Source organism: Camelus dromedarius, chromosome 6, assembly GCF_036321535.1.
Source record: "Camelus dromedarius isolate mCamDro1 chromosome 6, mCamDro1.pat, whole genome shotgun sequence".
Taxonomy (NCBI): Eukaryota; Metazoa; Chordata; class Mammalia; order Artiodactyla; family Camelidae; genus Camelus; species Camelus dromedarius.
Window position 1 is genome coordinate 77,635,270 of NC_087441.1, and position 20,488 is coordinate 77,655,757.

The following is a 20,488-nucleotide window of genomic DNA, read 5'->3' on the forward strand; positions in this document are numbered from 1 at the left end:
CCCCCCCCCCCGCAGGTCACCTCCGCCATGCCCTCCTCTCCCTGAAGGGCCTGCCCCTCCAGCCTTCCAGGTGCAGCTGGGGGTTTGTACTCGAAGTGCTGCCCCCTGCCTGCATGAGCTGGGTTTCTCTGGGCTGTTTTTCCTTTCTTGAGTGGTGATTTTTCTCTTAATGAAAGAAATCAAACGCTGAGCTGGCAAATCTGCCATTGGTCAAATGGGGGGATTGGTGTGGGGTCACAGGGCTGGAAGGCAAACTCAGCACAGGATGGGCCCCTAACCCTGTGGGGGACTTTGTGGCCCAGGGTTCAAGGTGGGTCTAAGGTACAGGGCTGCCTGTGCAGGCTGCCCACGAGCGGACCCTTAAACCACACCCCAGGGTGCACAGCAGAGTGGACCCAGGGCCACAAGTTTACCAAAAGGGTCCTGCAGGCCCAGGGACAGTCTGAAGGCATAGACTCTAAAATGGCCGAAAAGCGCCAGCTGCCACCCACAGACGCCAACTGCTCCCCAAAGTCAGCAGGGAGTCTGTGCCACTGGCCTGGTCCCGCAGCCATGTACCTGTTTTCACAGCACACTCTGGGACTGGGGGCAAAGTCCCCTCATGACACACAGGCAGGGCTGGGGCCCATGCCTCACTGGACCTGACCTCTTTAGAGAGATTCAGACACAACTTTACAAAGACTTGAGTCATGACTGCAGGACACAGGTGACTTCTGTTGTCACCTTGCTGTGACAGGCCCTAAGAAGCCAGCTCTGGGAAAGCCAGGGAGTGGGCCCAGGCCACTGCCTGGGGGAGGCCACCTCCGGCACCAGCGCCCACACCAGTGTCAGCCCTAAAACACAGCCTCTCAAGGGCCCTTTATTTTGTGGGGGCCCAGAACAGCTGAGTGGGAGGAAATTGCAGTTCAGAATTGATCTGGAGAAGAAAGGGTGAAGGTCATCACATTTCCCCCAGGGCTCTCCTTTCACCGGCCTCCCAAGCTTGGGGATCATTTCCTCCCCAAATGTGTCTGGCTGCCTGGGAAAGCCCGGCCTGCCTGCCTCAGAGCACGAGTGCTGGGGCTCTCTGTCTGGCTTCTGCTCCAGCTTGCAATCCTCTGATATCTCTGTTAACCTTCCCCTCAGATCCATTCTCTGGAGCCCTCCCCTCCCCTCTTCCCCTGCCCACCCCGCCCCTGGTCTAGCTCCCAGGGCCACACGTCCCCAGGGCCTGGGCTTGCAGCTGGTCCCCGTTGATGACGGAGGCCCTGCGCTTGACCCGGTGTTACACCCCTCAACCCCACATGAAGAGCTCAACGCCGGGAGCAGGGCAGAGCAAGACACAGGCTGGGGCAGTGGGGGAGGAAGCACATCTAGTCTAGGGTTAGAGAAAAATCTCCCAAGGATAGTGAAATGTTTAAGCTGACAGCCGAAGGATCAGTGTCCCAGGAAGAAGGAATAGTATACAAAACCCAGAGGCAACAGAAATAGAATTAGAGGAATTGAAAGAAATTGAACATGTCTCTCAAGGGAAGCATCAGAGATGGAACAAGAAAGACCAGCTGCGTGCTGATGAGGGGGGGTCTGGGGACCAGGTTTAGAATTGTGACTTTACCACAAAGGAAAGGGGTCACTAAAGGGTTTTAAGAAGGTGGGTGGGAGTAATGTGACTGATTCTTCATTTTAGGAAGAGCACTATTGCTTACATGTAAAGAATGAGTTGGACGCAAGAAGTCCAGGTGAGAGAGAAGTCATCTCTGGAGTAGGGTGGGTCTACAGTCATACCACCCTGAACGCGCCCAATCTCGTCTGCAGTGGGATGGGGGTTAGTGATGGTAGGGGTGATGGGAAAGGACTGAGTTGAAAGATATTTAGGAGGTAGAATCAATAGGACTTGCTGATTCATTTCATGTAAGCTTGCTAATGTTAGAGGGAAAAAGAAGCTCCATAGAACTGGCACGAGTCCTGGGTGAGTGGTGGATTCACTAAGTGAGGAACACAGGGAGGGGGCAGATTCTGAGGGGGGATAATGAGTTCCCCTGTGGATGTCTGGAAATTTAGTTAACTATGAGCCACCCACATGGTGATATTGCCCACAAAGTAGTTTGAGATATAGGTAGGTAGGTGGGTAGATAGATAGATGTGTTATAATTCAGGAAAAGGACTTGGAATTCAAATAAGAGACTGTTTAGATAAGGATGAGGAACCCTGCTCAATAACTTTACCTGAAGTCTTCAGGAGTTCATCACACTCACCAGCACAGCTTCATAAAAGGCCAGGTAAGGAGGAGACAGGACCAAGAAGAGGGCAGAAAAATTTATTGCTGAAAATGGAAACTTGAATAGGAAACTAACAAATACCTCCAGGTCTATAATGAAATATCACATGGAGAATGGTGTCCAATTTTTATTCATCTCCATTAGGACAAAAGAACAAGCTATCTACAACAGGAGAGATTTCTAATAAAAGGCTTCTTTAATAAAGTAGTTAAAATCTGGAATGAGTTTCTTATGATTGTGGTAGACTTTTCTTGCTTCGAGGATTTTTATGTCATAATATTGTTCCTATCACAGATATTTTAAGCTCTTCAGAAGTGCAGGGATCTTCTCAGTGCCTTTTGCACCAACCTATTCTTTGCATGTGACACTCAGCCTTGATTTTTAATATTTAAAAAAATTAATTCATAAGGTCAAAAGCAATTTTTACTTCTTAGCAATGGAACTGACCAGTGCCTGCTACACAAAGAACAGTAGTTGGATACATTTGTGACCCCAGGACCTTGCACTTGCAGCCCTGTCTGCAAGCTTCTGCATTGACTATGATGCCACAGAACACAGCCAGAAAACGGGACCCACCAGCAAGGTCCACTAAAGTTGAAGAAACAATGAACTGCAACCTAAGCTTTCAGGTTCTTGAAAAAAGAGCTATGCTCACTGCACTCGAGAAGCCCAGGCAGCCTCAGGGAGGCATATTTTGGAGGCACATTAAGAAGCCTCAAAGCCAAAGGGAATCTACCCTCTTCTTTCACTTTCTCAGAGAAGCCACTCAAGGCTCCCCAAGGAGGAGCCCGAGCTATGAATCTTGTTCAGATCTCAGACTCACGGCAAGGAGGGCCACATAAGATGTCTTTTATCCCCGCTGTGTTTAAGGCTTCTCTCCTCTACTCCTTGTTGTAAATTTTCCAGTGCTCTTGATTAAGCCAGGAACTCTTCTTGACCACAATGTAACCTATATGGGTGATTGCTTTAACCACAATCTCAACTCTGCCTTGAACCCTTGATCAAACGCTTCAAATCTGAGGACGTTCACATGATGGTAATTACATTTTTAGAACATATGGATGAGAAAATATGTAAATGCAACAAGCTCCTATTAACTCCATGAAATGTTTAATGAATTTGTATCTGAGTTATTGTGTCCATAAATTATAGAGAAAAAGCAATACAAGATATGTGTGGATATATGGTAATTCTTCAGTCTACAGACACTCAGGTATTCATAGAATAGAGCAGTGGTGGGCAACCCTGCCTAACACTGGAATCACTTGGAGCTTTAGGCAACTTCTGATGCCTTAGCCCCACACTAATCAGTTAAACCATAACTGGTGGGAGGAGGGGTTGACCAGGAGATTTGACTTCTGACTGTTGATCAGGGTTAAGAATCACTGAATTAGAGGGACCGTAATAAATTCAAGGCCTTCAGGGCTTCCGCAGAACAGACTGTAAACCACTGCTTTAGAGCTTTCAGGACAAGTTTCTTTGTTAGCTTTGGTTTTGTTTTGATTTGTTGTTTCCCATCCACTTTCTTCGTAGGCTTAACGCACTGGACCTGCATACCTTACCCAGAACCCTACTATCTGAACCCGTCACCTGGCCCCACAAAGAAAGGTTAGAAGACCAAGTTCAGTCCCACATTTCATATACATTCTCCTCCAAGTGCCTTATGGAGTTGCAATGTAGAGAAGCTAATGGAAATATAAAATATAAAATGAATAAGCCATTGAAACTCAAACCAATAGATTGCCAAACTGTCTGAAGCTTAAAAGAAAATTACTTTTATTGGTACATCAATTAGTAACACTCATTTAATTCCAATTCATAGAAACATATCCTTACATTTATGACTTATCATAAACACCACTTATTTTCCAAAAACTGCTTGGAAGGTCAAGCTTTCAAAAATTTTGGTTAGTCTTTAATGATTTGAAATGTACTATTCTTCATTTCTCCATACAAAGAAGTAAGTAACTAATTGTTCCAAATTGATGGAAGGTTTCAAGTCATATTGCATAAAAACAAAAACATGGCATATGGTAACCAGATAGCTAATGCTTTGGGCCTCCTAATTTGATACTTCTGGGGAAAAATGCAAAATTATCATTGTTCTTAATATATATTCACAGAATGTCATCACTCTTCAGCAAACAAAAATCTTGTCTCTCTGAATGATTTCACCAAAAAAATGTGCAGGGTTTTAAATGCTACAAAATACTGTTTCTGAAGCATCATTCTTTTATGGACCTGAACGGTGTGATAGGTGGTGGAGTGGTTTAGAAATACGTACAGGTCAGCTCTACTTGGTAAATGTTTACTGGACACACTTGAAGTCTTTCAAACTGAATAGGTGGTTAACAGACACCATAAAATTATTAGAAACAGTCATCATTATGACCAAGTTACTTTGTTATTGGTCATTGTTATCTCCAAGTTACTGTCCTTTAGTGGTATTGCTAAAATAAACTTGGTTTGCTGATCTCATTTCTTTGTTCTCCCTTTCTCAGTTGACATTTTTTGGTCCTGTCTTATTGTTGTCATCATGACTATTATTTATCTTTCCTATGACAAATACAAATATATCTCAAGACATTAGACACATGAAAATGGAAGAAGCACAGTACAGTTGAAACCAAAGTTGCAGGTGAGGTGGTACAAAAGAAAATGATGAATTCTTAAACTTCTTTGATAGCACAGATCTCTGTTACAGATATATTGTAAATATGCAGATAAATTGTATGCGGAGTTAAAATCAACTCTGTGCTCTATAAGATTCATTGTATATAATTAAAATGTCTGAGCCAAAGATCAGTATATGAAGAGAGAGCTATGGGAAGAGTCAGTCAGCCAGAAGCACCTTTCTTCTTGTCATGGTGGAGCCATCTAAGAACTCTGGTGAAACAGGGAGGTGAGGCTACAGGTGGAACCAAGCAGGCCAAGAAGTCTGTGAATATGGACAAGGGATGCTCAACATGGAGTGGTGGTTCAGACACCAAACAGTCAGGAACCAGGAAATACAGGGAAAACCAAGGTCAAAACAGTGATGCATGAAAAGCCAGGACTGGGATCAGGATTACAGGTTAACAGTGACACACCAGAGATTTGGTCTTATCCATTTGTTAAAATCTAACAAGGATCATAGGAAAAGAGATCAGATTTGTGGTTACCAGAGGTGGGGAGGGGTGGGGGGGAAGGGAAAACTGAATGAAGGTAATCAAAAGGTACAAACTTCCAGTTATAAAGTAGTAGGGATGTAATATACAACATAATATAATGAACACTGCAGTATGTTATATATGAAACTTGTTAAGAGAGTAAATCCTAAGAGTTCTTATCACAAGGAGAAAAATGTTTTTTATTTCCTTAGTTTTGTAGCTCTCTGAGATGATGGGTGTCTACTAAACTTATTGCAGTAATCATTTTACGATGTATCTATGTCAAACCATTATCCTGTACACCTTAAACTTACACAGTGCTAGATGTCAATTATATCTCAATAAAACTGGAAGGAAAATTAAATAAAAGCTGAGTTTAAAAAAAAAACCAACAAGGATCTCTTCCAACAGAAAGCCTATTGTACCCTTCCCACTGTAGCCAGTTGAGACAAACCGAAAAGTGGACCCAGAATGTAACTGATTTGTAAACAGCTGTCTTGATCAGGTCCTGACTTTCCCACATCTATGGCAAACACAGTAATTTCTAATATCACAGTGTATGTCATATTTTAATACATATTTTATTTATATTTTATTGTTAATACGTAGAAGTTATTGTTTCTGTTTGACAAATGTTAAGCGTTAAAGTAATTTTAAAGTTTGCTTCAAAAAGTTCTAAAGATTCAAAAACATTTTAAAATATGTTCAAAAATATTTTAAATCATTCTTTCTTGTGAGAACATGATGATAAAAATACATGACTACCTGATGTTAAAATATACCTTAAAGCTACAATAATTAAAACAGTAAGATATTGGTTCTAAAACTAGAAAAATTGAGGAAAGAGATTAGAAAGCCAAATATATGTGTGTATATACATATGCACATATGTGTATGCATAAATGTATTTAGTTAATCATAAGAGTATCATTTCAAATCAGTCAGAAAATAATGGATGATTCAATTAGTTACGTATTTGGGAAAAGTAAGATTCTTTTCTCACATTATATAACAAAATTAATTTCAAGGAGAACAAGGAGATAAATACACTCATCCCTTGATGAACTGCAAAGTAGGACAGCAGATTACTCAAACCCTGCCAAGACACATTTCTTATTTTAACATGAAATACTACAAGAAAAAGTCTGAATATTATTTACAAGTCAATAATATGAAAATGCAGATATCCCACATTTTATCAAGTATATCCTAGATTTGCACTCAGAAAAGTCAACGGCCTTATGTTCAAATGTTGGGCTTCTTTTTCACCAAACCCTTAACTAAAGCAGCCAATATAAGTAAGATGAGTTCCATTTCTTTCATTTGTTCTTTTTAGTTAAGAGTTTTATCAGAAGTACAAATGGTCAAAAGTTCTCAGTAGATGAATGAATAATTACATGATGAACTATAAACTAAATCAACATTGATTTACTTGAAAATTATATTAAAATATTTTCATGATTTAAAAAGTTAAATGTCAAAAATAAAATAATAAAAGAATGGAAGAAATATAATTGAACATTTGTCTGATCTCATGAGGGGAAAGCCTTTCAACCCATGATACCAAAAGAAGAGAGCGTAAAGACTGATAAATTTGACTAATAAACATTTAAAATTTTAGTGCCTCAAAAATAACATAAAAAGAACTAAAAGTAAAATCAAATTGTAAAAATATTTTTAAACACATATGGCTGATAAAGTGTTAAATCCTAAACACACAGAATTCTTACAAATAAATGAAAAAAAATGAGCAATGTGTAGGAAGCAGAAATTTACAAATGAAAAAATTTTAATGGGAAAAATTCTCATATTTCACATGAATATGTGAAACCTGTCATGTTACAACAGCAGTTATAGTTTTTCTACAAAATTAGCAAAGATTAAAAATTTAAGACATCAAGATACCTAGGTTTACTGAAAGTTTTTGTGAAAAGTCTACTTTTATACATTGCTGGTGAGAATGCAAATTTGTGCAATATATATGGAGGTCAATGTGGCAATAAGTAACAAAAACTTTTTAAATTTTCATACTTTTCAATACAGTAATTTAACTTATAGGAATTCTTAAGGAAAAATTGAAAAATACCTAAGTATTCAATAGGAAATGGATTATGATATGGTCTAGCCACACTATCCCTAAAAACATGCTATAGGCTATTATTACACACATTGCTGGAGAGGCTGTGGAGAAAAGGAAACCCTCCTACACTGTTGGTGGCAGTGTAATTTGGTGCAACCACTATGGAAAACAGTATGGAGATTCCTTTAAAAACTAAAACTAAAGTTACCATATGATCCAGCAGTCCCACTCCTGGACATATATCCAGAGAAAGCCCAATTTGAAAAGATACATGCACCTGAATGTTCATAGCAGGACTATTTACAATGGCCGAAGCACGGAAACAACCTAAATGTCCACTGACAGATGACTGGATAAGGAGGTTGTGGTATATTGACACAATGGAATACTACTCAGCCATAAAAAGAATAAAATAATGCCACTTGCTGCAACATGGATGGGCCTAGAGATTATCATACAAAGTGAAGTAACTCACACAAAGAAAGATAAATATCATATAATATCACTTACATATGGAATCTAAAAAAATGACACAAATGAACTAATTTACAAAACAGAAACAGACTCATAGGCATTGAAAACAAACTTATGGCTACCAAAGAAGAAAGTCAGGGAGGGATAAATTAGGAGTTTGGCATTAGCAGATATAAACCACTATACACAAAATAAACAATGAGGTCCTACTGCATAGCATAGGGAACTATATTCAGTATCTTGTAATAACTTATATTGAAAAAGAATGTATGTATAAGTAAATCACTAGGCTTTACAGATGAAACTAAAATCAACACTGTAAATCAACTATACTTTGACAAAAAATAATTTTATTATGACATGAGAAAGGGACACAAGGAAAAGAAGTATAAAAAATAGCACTAATTAGCATAGTAACCCCAAGGTGATGGGATTACCATTCAGGACAACACTATAGTTTCAAAAGTGCCCTCCAAAAAGATAGAAGTCATTACACTATTCAATTGCCAGTAAAATATATAGGCAAGATAGCCCATATGACAACTGTCAAGATGGAGGTGGGTCAATCTTCACAATATAAATATGTGAAAAACAGACAGCATTGCACTGTATATTTTTAGCAGGATATAACAGCAGTCTAAAAGGCCCTGTTACTTTTTAAAGCCATAGTCATCCTGGCTATAAAACACTTTACCATAAAAATTAAGTCCAATTGAATTGCTACACAGAATGCCAGATGAATTTGATATTCTCTGAAAAGTCACAGAGCACTAAGAACAAAAAGATTGCCAGGATACTATAGTTGGGCAATGTTCTGATGTGTGAAATGGATGGATCGTTCAACTTTCTCAGACGCTGACCCTCTCCACATGTAACTGGTAAACATCACAACATCTTATGTGGCGTAGCATATACAGTATAATGATGGAAAATGCCTGATCTTCCAAAAGGATGAATACCAGAAACCAAAAACTAGTAGCCCCATATTGGTTTCTAAAACAAAGTTCTCAACAAACTATTAAACCGGTAGATGTGGAAATGATAAGAACAAATCTTCCAGCCACCAGAGTATGTTCAGCCACTGAAAACCCAGGTTGGAAAAGAGGCAGCAACATCCATTGCAAAGAGGACTTGGAAGCAGCATGTCCCCAGTTTCCACCAACCTTGCAGGTGGCTCCCTGGAGCTAGATGGTTTCCATACACATTCCCTGCCCACCCTGTAAGCCACTATATCCCTGGCGCCTTTCTTTCCCATTCCTGGGCCAGGCTTTCTATTTCACTGGTGCTCACCCTAGCTTGGTGCAAATAAGCAGCTGTGCTGAGAACACGTGGACTCCCTCCAGAAGTCACATGGCCACGTGTTCCACAAAATAACAGGCGGCAGGCCAGGCAACTCCAGCTCCCAAATTTGAGAGGAAGAATGATAAATCAAACTGAAGGTGTCAAAATGTGGTTTGTTTCTACCTGAGGATTGTTTCCATCAGCAGGAATCATTCATAAATAGTCTTGAGAGATACAGGTATGGACTCAGCACCCAGGGTGCATTTTCCCAGATAAAGCCCCAGGATACTTTCTAAGAAATGTTTGTAAGTAGAAGCCTTCTAGACAGACACACTAGAGAACTAAGTCACCCTGACTTTTGGCAGCCTTGTCTAAGTTATTCCACCTTAGATAGGTTTGGTTAGCCCTTCCTGGAACTGGTCTTCTGCCTGCTGCCTTGTTCCAGATATTTCCTTTTTACGAACTAGATAAAGCCCTTAGCAGAGCCAGTCAACTATATCATTCATCATGTTTTTCAGGTCTGGGTTCTACTGGATTAGAAAGATTGGACACCTCAGCTAGCACTCACTTTCATAGAAGCAACAGGGTAAGGAACCATTCCTTAAACCTCAATTCACCTCTGAGATGTTTCAATAAAATGAGCAATCAATTTAACCAACTACAGTTCTTCCCAGGTTTAGGATCTGCATAGGGGGACAAAGGAAGCAGAAATCACAATAAGCCCTGCTCCTCAGATTCATAAGATTTCCACATGCTCCTGTAGACAGGTAGTAAGAGACTTCCAATATCTATGGAAACTCCAACTTTAAAACTCAGTAGTGTGTCCTAGTCCCTTTGTCTTACTTAAAAAGAAAAATTATCTTATGGCAGCAGTAGGTATTATCTCCCCCACCATAACCCACCCACCAACAAGCTCATATCCAAGTGCATCTGATACATCTGGCTATACACTATCCCCAACAACAGGACACTTTATTATAACTGTCAGGTTGACACTAAATGTATATGAAAATTGACTAAAGCTAGGTCATAAAGCTAGCCAATTTGAAATCACTATGTGAAATAATAATGGTATCATGAAGAATGTATCATTTAACCCAAATACACTTCAGTTATTAAAAAATGTAACTAAAGGGAAAAATACTTAAAAATTTTAAATATATTTTGGAACAACCTATCAATCATAAAAGAAGTGTAGATTATGAACCCTTTAGAAAATAGTTAGAAAAAAATATTAACAAAAATACCAAAAATACCATAAATATTATGTGCCAAAATGGCAGAACAGTTAAGTTCCAAAAGATTTAGTCTTAAATGCTTACATGAAAAAAGAAAAGCTCAACTTAATGAAGTGATCATCCAACCATAAGGAATTAGGAAAAAAGCACAACAAAATAAACTCAAGAAAATGAGAGAAAATAATAAAAATAAAAGCAGAAGTTAATGAAAGAGAAAGTGAACATATAAGAAGAGGATCGAGAGAGGTCAGAAAAATAATAAAAGATACCAATCTCTGGAGAGAATAATTAAGAGAAAAAAGAGAAATGCATTACATTTTTTAAAATCAAGAATAAAAAGGGGGCAAAGCTATAGTTGCTACACAGATTAAACAGACAAAATGCTATGAACAAGTCTGTGCCTCAACTTGAAAACTTAGATGAAATATACAGATATATACAGCTTAACAAACCCAAGTCTTTTTTAAAAATAGAGAACATAAAAAGTCCTCTAAGCTTTAAAGAAATTAAATCAGTCATTTAAAATAATCCCATTAAAGACACACACACACAAACACACACTCTGGATCCAGATAGATTTCTAGGCAATTCTACCAAACATGTGAGCATTGGGAAATTCTAATCTTATGCAAACTATTCCACATAATGGGAAAAAAAATCATTTGTGATATTTCAAAACCAGATAAAGATACTATTTTAAAAAATAAAAAACACAGGCCGATCTCACTTATGAATGAATGTAGATGCAAAAACTAAAAATAAATATTTTTATAAAATAAATCAGATAGTGTATAAAAAGGTAAGTGGATATGACCAAGTTGGTGTTTCCTAGGAATCCTAGATTGGCTTATCATGAGAAGATCAATTAAAGGAAATCATCATATTACCATGTTAAGGTGAAAATAACTGTATCTTAATAGAGGCAGAAAAAATTGGATAAAATTTCACATCTATCTGTGATGAAAGGAAATAGTAGCAACAACCTCCTTAGCAAACTGGGAACAGAAGACACATTCTTAGCTCAATAAAGGACATTTCAAAAAACCCACAGAAACCTCATATCTAACAATGAAACTTTTAACAGCATCTTCTGTAAGAGCAGCTTCAATATAAGGATGCCTGTTTTCATCAGCCTTATACTACATTGTTCTGGAGGTCCTTGCATAGTAAATCAAGAGAAAGAAGTAAAAGGTAAAGGACTGGAAAAAAGAAACAAAAACCTTGATTATTTTATAGATGATATGATTGCTTATATCAAAAATTTCAAAAAAAAGAAAAGGTTAACATAGGGGTTAATAAATGTTTGCTGAGAAAAATAAGCAACAAAATAGTTGTGAGGATTAAGTAAAATAATCTATGTTGACTACTTGGCACCTAGTAGCAACTTAGTAAATATTAATTTCCTTTCCCTTAAAATTTACTTTTAGGTATCTATGTCATGTGGGAGAAGGATTTTTAAAAAGTAAAAATTTAAATTAATAAAAAAGATATTAGATTCAAAATTAATATGCAAAGTAAACTGCATTTCTAGATACCCACAACAATTGACTAAAAATATAAATTTCTTTAAAGATGTAATTTAAAACAGTGATAAACATTTTAAATACTTATGATAAAATAAAAAATGTGTAAGTCTTCTGAAGAGAAAGCTAATAAACTTTATTAAAGAAACATTAAAGAAGACCTAATAAATAGGGAGATCTGTCATATTATTGGGTGGGAAGACTGACTATCATAAAGCATACCATAATTCTCTCCAAACTGATCTAAAACATCTGTACAATTCAAATACAAATCCTATCAGAGTGTGCACATGCATGTGAAACTCAACAAGCTAATTATAAAATTTACATGAAAGATTAAGGGCCAACAAAAGCCAAGAAGTTCTTAAGAACAAAATGTGGGATGCTAGTGTGAGATACTCGCTACTAGTTATCTGGACTACTATAAGCTATGGAAATGAAGTCGGTGTGGTACTGGTGCAGGCACAGACTAACAGACCAAAGGAAGAATAGAGAGTCTAGTAACAAACCCATGCCAATATGGAAAATGGATTTATGACAAAGCAGACATTATAGATCATGAGAGAAAAACGAACTATTCAATAAATGACACTAGGGCAACTGTTTATCCAAATAGAAAAAAAAAATTAAGTTGCATCCTTCTTCCAACACAAAAATGAATTGCATTAGATTAAAACTTCCTATGAAACACCAAATTATAAAATTTTCTTAAGCTCTTATTTCTTAAGCAAGAAGCAAATAATGCAAAGTTTAATGAGAAGATCACTACATTAAATTGCATTAAAATTAAGAACTTGAGTTCACCATTAAGAATGAAATACAAAAAATAGAGGAGAAGATATTTGAAATATACATAACCAGTAAGGGGGTTGGTGTTTGGAAAATACATACGTATACATAAAGAATTCCTACAAAACATTAAGGAAAAGGCACACTCACATGTACTGGACACGTTTTTCATAGAACTGACATGGACAAGTATTCCATAGAAAAGGAAATACGAATAACAGAAACATATGAAAAGATGATTGAGGGAGTATTCACAGGGTTCACCATGGGGCATTGTGCATGGCTTGCTGGCCACTGTCACTGGCCTCTTCTTTTCCTGGCTGGGAGGCAAATGAGAGGCCTGAACCAGGTGGCTATGAGTAGAATGAACTCAGAAAGGGGGGCCAGACTTTGTGCTCTGATGGCACTGGTTGTGCTGGCCCAATACATATTCACCTTGAAGAGGACGACCCAAAGAGGAAGATCAAGATCTTTGAGATGAATATTGGATAGCTAAGAAATGACTAATCGAGTCCACTGTCTTTATAAAAATGATGCTAAAATTGCAGAAACATTCGGTTCATGTCAAGAATCCTACAAGGTTAGAAGAAATTATCTATGGTCTTGTCAAAGGAGGAGCTGTCATACTTCAGATAATAATATAGTTTGATATGACATTAAGTAAATACAAAGGAAAAAGATGCTCAACATGTCATTATATCATAAACAATTGTAAACTACAGATCAATGTCAAAAAAAGATATTTAACCCAAGGAAAGATATTATTCTTTTAAAGTTGATCTTGTTCTTACCAGAGATGACAAGTTCTTTTACATGGTAGAATAGTATACTAAGTCACATAATCTGCTTGTTGAACTACCTTAATCAAAAGCTAAACTTAAAGACATTATGAAAGAACCTGATGACATGTTCAAGGAAGGATATGAGAATTTATCTGATAAGCTCCAAAAGCACAAAATCCCTGTGTATATATTTTTACACTGCATAGGTGATACACCACGAGAGGTTTTCTGTCAAGCTAGTGTTATCATCCAAATGTCAAATTAGGGTCCAAATAATGGATTTTTATGAAAATGGGGCTTTTAAAGGACGTAAGGGGGAGCAAATACACATATTTAACAAAAAGTGAACATTTCAATCTGCTAAAAGACAATAGTAACATAATTCTGTCCAGAGATTCTCAAGGAGACTTGAGAACAGCAGATGGAGTAGCCAATGTTGGATACATTCAGAAAACTTGGTATCTAAGTGATAGAACGGGTGAACTTTTAGAAAAAAGTACATGGGCTCTTCTGATACTGTTTTAATACAATTTAGTACTCATTGGAGAGAGTCAACACTATCTTACAGGAGATTTTATAAACAAGTATCTTTTAGGAACCTACAGAAGATTGCTTTGGCAGTTTGACGTCTTTTATGGTTCCATATAAATTTTGGAATTGTTTGTTTTAGTTCTGTGAAAAATGTTATGAGTATTTTAGCAGGGATTGGATCTGTGGATTGCTTTCGGTGGTGTGGCCATTTTGATAGTGTTGATTCCTCCAATCCAGGAGCACAGAATATTTTTTCCATTTCTTTGTATCATTTTCAATTTCCTTCATCAGTGTTTTACAGTTTTCAAGGTATAGGTAACCTCCTTCGTTAAGTTTATTTCTATGTATTTTGTTGTTTTTGATGCAATGGAAATGTTTATGCCAATTATAAAATGGTAGTTTTTGAAGTGAAGAAAAAAGTGAATGAAAGGCTGCAAATGGCAAAATATCCTTCTTTATGGGTGAATTGCATTCTATTACATATATATGTTACATCTTCTTTATCCATTCATCTATTGATGTGCATTTCGGAGGCTTCTATATCTTGGCAATTATACATAATATTGCTTTTAGTAGCGGAGTTTATATATCTTTTTGAATTAATGTTTTTGTTTTTCTCAGATATATGCCCAGGATTGGAATTGCTGGGCCATATGGTGGTTCTATTTTTAGATTTTTGAGAAACCTCCATATTGTTTCCCATAGTGGCTGCACCAACTTACATTCCCACCAACAGTGTACAAGGGTTCCCCTTTCTCCACATCCTTGCTGACATTTGTTATTTGTGTTCTTGATGATGGCCATTCAGGTGTGAGATGATATTGCATGGTGGTTTTGATTTGCATTTCCCTGATACTAGTGATGTTGAGCAACTTTTCATGTTCCTGTGAGCCATCTGCGTCTCCTCTTTTGGAAAAATGTCTGTTCAGTTCTTCTGCCCATATTTTAAATAAGTTGGTTGTTTGCTTTTTAATTAAAGTACAGTTGATTTTTTTTTAAAGTCATTTCTGCTACAACTAATAGCTTTAGGGAAACTGAGAAAATAAAATCCATTTAATACTAAGCTCATATATGACAGAACTGGCAGGAAGATCCCTATTTTCCAAAAGTGTTGCTCATATGAATGCTTTTCTAAGATTACTATGAATATATATTCTTCATTTTAATATTTCCCCAAATTCCAGGTAATTATTAAAGAAAAATGATGTTTCATGTGGATAACTTACATTAGAAATATGTTACAGTTTTTTCCATCATAAAATTTACACATGATGTAAAGATAGCAAAAGGTCTGCTGAGCTCTAAACTTCTACAGTTCTTTGAAATATGAGTTCATCACATTTCAGACTTTAATTTCCTTTAAGGAAACACGAAAGTCTGCAGCTTCTTTTTACCTCAAAGCCATTGATAAAAGACTAAAAAATGCACAAAAGTGCCTTGACTTCTAGAAGCAGAACTTTTTTAAAAAATAATTAAAAAGAAAGAAGAAAAAGTAGGAGGGGAAAAAAACAAGCACAGATACATACACAAAATAAAATTATGGTATAAAATCCCACGAATATTACCAATATTATTGCCCAGACACTGATACATTATATTTCTGTTCTCTCACTTCTTTGCAAGTGTTCAACAGATATATATCAAAGACAAAATCATTTTTCAGAGTGAACTTTATCACACATAGAAGTTTCAAATCTTGTTTATTTTAAAATAAACACAGAACGTTGTTGGGAGAAAGAATGTGGGAGAAAGAGAAAAAGACAGCAAGTGGGAAAGCTCAAACAAAACAAACATTTGCTACATTTTCTCTGGGCTTAAACCAACATTGACCAATCATACAAGACACATACAAGACAGAAAACTAGATCTTTATTAGAGCAAGCTATATTTTGTAAAAGAAAGATAGTGTCAACTAAATGCATCTGTTAGTGAGGTTAAAAAATTCATCTTTACTCGTAAACCATGAGCAAATTCATAATGAAAAACTATTTATATAATGAAAAATATACTCATTTTCAAAAGTGAAATATACCAGGTTCTCCTGAATAGGTATTTTTGTAATGACTTAAGTGAATTTTGGTTTATTTTTTCTAGAAAAGTCTATATGACATGACCCTAATATTTTCATAGTACTTTAATACATGAGGAAAATGCTGTATGTTCATACAACTAAGTAAACACTCCCTCTGAGGAATTTTTAGTCTCCCAGAAACAGTCTAAAATATCATCCAGTGCCAAGAGGAATTCTAAGCAGTTGCAGAAATGAGAAATAGAGCAAAGACTAGAGCATCTATACTACCATACTCCTGCAATGTGTCTTCCTTCCTTCCTTCTCTCTCTCTCTCCCTCTCTCTTTTAGTTTACCAGATTGCCTTTAGGGATTTCCAAAACATAATATAAAAATTTATATTTATTATTCACTTACTTCATTGCCCTCCAATTAAAAAAATTCAGACTTCATAGAAGCTCTGTACTGTGTCAGTGCAGCCATTTGCCACACGCAAGCCTGGAGTGGCTATGGTGCCATTCAGTTTTGTAAGAAGTCTGTCACAAGCCACTAGAAAGAAAGAAGAGGAAAAGGTTTCTCCAAATAAAGTCATCCCCTTCAAAGCAACTTTCAACTGATAATCAAACATCTCAGCATTAAATTTCAACTGTCTTCTGGAATTTTTGAAATCTAGAAAGTTGCAGTCTCTGTCCTCAGTCTTCAGGACAACTGTTTTAATCATCTGATCCCATTTATAAGGGGTTATTTTGTAGCTTTGGAGCCAAACAGATGGTAGCTGGACTACGACATTTTAGATCACCGTAAAGTGGTAGAGCAATATAAAGAAAACTGGGGGTCAGTTTTCTTCTCTTTTAAATGTGTGTAATAATATATACTCCATATGGTGGTTGTGAAAATTAGTAAAAAGATTTATGTAAAGCACAATATAGTCTGATGGTAAACATCAGTTGTTTAGTTCCTCAAACGCTTTTTTCCAAGACAAGCAACTCTTGGAGAGAGTTGAGCTAGAAGGCAAGATAAATAGTAAATATGCATAAAAGAGGTGCTATTGACTATACTTAAATTTTTAAAAAAAGGTACTATTTATTTTACCACTCCTTTTTATTGATAGTGAAATTAGCAAAATTAGGGTATTCAAAAGCAAGTCAGATGAAAAGAACACATATTGTACACAGTTCCTAATTAATTCCTGGGGAGTCAAGACTTAGCTAAATAACTGGTCTCTTTAATTGCTTTTTTGGATATATGTATATGTATGTAAATGTGTGTATGTATGTGAACTAATATAAATATTGATATATTTATGAATATACTTTAAAAACTCTGTACTTTTATGTTTTGGGTAAATTTTTATAATGCAAAATATTTATTTTTAGGAGTCCCACAGAAATAACAGCTACATTATTATTATCTGATATACAATGTCTTCTGTTTTAAAGGTATCACATTTTCTTCATAACTGTGTGCATTTTATTCCAGTAGAAGAGGGAGGCAGAAAGAGATAAAGAATGAGAATGGAAGAAAGAAACGGGCAGGGGTTTCAGGCAGGGAAGGCCACGTGCAAATCCAGCGCTACCTTCACAGGTCCTTTTGTCAGGTCCCAGCTTGTAACCAGGCTCACATGAGCACTAGTGACTGCCCAGTGTGTTCAGACAATGCTGCTGGCAGCCTCCACGGTCAGGCTTGGCACACTTATCTTCCCCTACAAATGTGGCAACAATCAGACAACAGCTAGAGCATTTCATTTTTATAGACTAATGCATAATTTTTTGAAAATATGATGTTTAATAGCTTTGAATGAAACTGAGACAATTGATTTTTTTCAACAAAGGAGCCAGAACAATTTGCAAGCCCTTGATGGATGAAATACAAGAATCCATGTCATTACAATCTAAGAATTGTTTAAGAACCGGAAGGACTGGGCCAATGGAAGATCACCTTATCTCAGACACAGAATGTGTTTTTTCCTGAACTTAATGTCAAAGAGGATTATTAAAATTTAGAATGAAATAAAAAACTTACAGAAAAAAAGATTCACCTGTTCATTTCATAGTATAGTTTGCTAGGTAGTCTAAAAAGTGCTTTTAAAGAAATATCATTATTAAGAAACAGATAATGGTGACTAAAAATTAAAAAGAAAGAAAACTTTAAAAAGAAAAATTTAAAGCATGCAGTACTTTTTTCATATAGACATACTGATCCGGAAGATACAATAATCATTTTTTATAAACACATGTATATGAAAACATGAAACATACATATGAAATAGACACATGAAAAATATATACTATCTAAAAAAACATATATAACAAAGTACTCCATAATCTCACTCTTTAGGAATAACCTATTGTGAGCTAGGAAAACAGCAAACAATATTCTCTGGAGAAATTTAGCATTACCAAAACACTAAGCATTGTGATAACCCAATATATAAACATCTCATGAGAGACATAGCATGTTTCTTCTACTGTAAAGTGTAACACATAAAGAAGATTCAAAGCATGTAAATGAACATTTTAATGAATACTTTGAATATATACCATAAAAGTGCCAAGTTCTCCACCTTTCAATTCATATAATGAATACCTAAGTAATGCTCAGGGGAAATCTATTATATTGTTGCTCTTTGAATAATAAAAATATCTAGATATTAGTCACACTAAAATCTGACATACACAACTGAATCCATCATCTATTCTGTAAAAATCAGTGGAGAGAAAATTTATTTTCTCTTCCCATAAAATAACCTTATTCTACAATAACAAACTTCCTAAGTGCCTAGGAATTTTCTAAATGCAAATCTGGTATTATTTTCACTAACACAGATTTTTTTTTAACTCAGAAATACACACCAAACATGGGACACAAAAATAAACTAAAATTTGGTTATGCAATTCAAAATTAAAGCTGATTGCTAATAATTATTTGTCAAAAAAACATTTTAGGTATCAGAACTTTCCACTAAGGAGCGTAAATTATTTCTAATGTGGTGGAATGCTCTTCTCTAAGGGATGGTTTAGAAATGCTCGCCCCTGGAAATAAATTGATGAACTGTATGTCAGTAACCCCCTTCAGGCTATGAACCCTTTGTTGATTACATTGCAAGTATTTCCATCCTGCATGTATATCCCTTTCTGGGATTTGCTCTTCTGGCTATTTCATAAAAAACAGATGGCAGATTATCCTAATGGAGTTCCTACACTGTGCGATAAAGCTCCAAATTTCAGTATTTTACCAATAAGCTTTTCCATCAAAAACCATAGAAATATCCTTATGAACATACTTCAACCTTCAAAATTACTTTACTCTAGTTCTCGCCTAATTCAAAGCTAAATATCACATTTATTCTAGAGATAGAAAAGCTTACACTTTACATTATTTCAAAATACATTTTAAAAAAATTGGCAGCAAACCCTGCCTTGTTCCATCAGAAACAAACTTCATCCATAAGGTATTGGAGGTAGATCTGATATCTTTAGGTTTATTATAACGACCAAAACACCCTATCAAAGGGCTATTTTCACTGGTTCCATCTTGAACTTCTAGGTAGTCATAGGCACAATTATCATGCCTTTCAATCTGCAACAGTAAAAATATGTGAAGATCTATCTCATTAATAGATAAAACAATTTCTATGGTAAGAACATTATGCGTTCTCAGTGCCATAATACTGACCTGGCCGGGGAACAAATGACGTATACCAAATGAGAGTGTCTCTGATGAGGGTGCCTGGTAATACCTACACTATCTGTGAATAAAGGTTGTATTAATCTGGTAGACACAGTGGAAAAAAATCTATGAAAAAGTGCATCCACATGCTTTAGGATCAACAGAAGCTAACCACCTTTTAAAATAAAATAAAAATACAAGAAATAATTCTTTGGAAAACACAATTCAAGAAAATTCAGACTTAAAATTATCATTAGATATCTGGGCTAGATATGCTATTTCATCATAGTTCAGCAACAAAGCCAGAATTTTATTAATAGAGAAGCTGAATTCAAAATATTGTAGTTTTAGGTTATGTATCTCTTTTGAAGACAAATTTGATAACATGGGATTACATATTTTTCTAGTCTATGGAATTCTTTATCTGTAGTTAGCATAGCTGTGTGTGAGAAGACTTGTCCACTGCAGAACCAGCACTGGACCCCGCCTCAGGGTAACGGGGCTTATTTAGATGAGCCCTTTTACCTTAACACATCCCACTCAACCTGTGCAACTTGGAACTCAGTCTCCTTCTTAAACAATTAAAATGCAAATATTAGCTCAGACTATTGGTCTATAAAACTTTATAAAGAAGTGCATGTTCATGGACCTGTGTTTTAGCCCTGAACTTCTACAAACAAATCAAAATTTATACATTGTTTTACAG

General features: G+C 36.2%; 1 long non-coding RNA gene and 1 pseudogene across 1 annotated transcript; both read left to right on the top strand.

Moving 5' to 3' along the window:
- Positions 1 to 21: 21 nt before the first annotated feature.
- LOC135321510 (uncharacterized) lies at positions 22 to 20,096 on the top strand. Its single transcript, XR_010381338.1, has 3 exons — positions 22 to 3,294; positions 3,792 to 3,866; positions 17,945 to 20,096. It is a non-coding gene; the product is annotated as an uncharacterized LOC135321510 (long non-coding RNA).
- LOC116154292 (cytosolic 5'-nucleotidase 3A-like) lies at positions 13,281 to 15,305 on the top strand (annotated as a pseudogene).
- Positions 20,097 to 20,488: the final 392 nt, after the last annotated feature.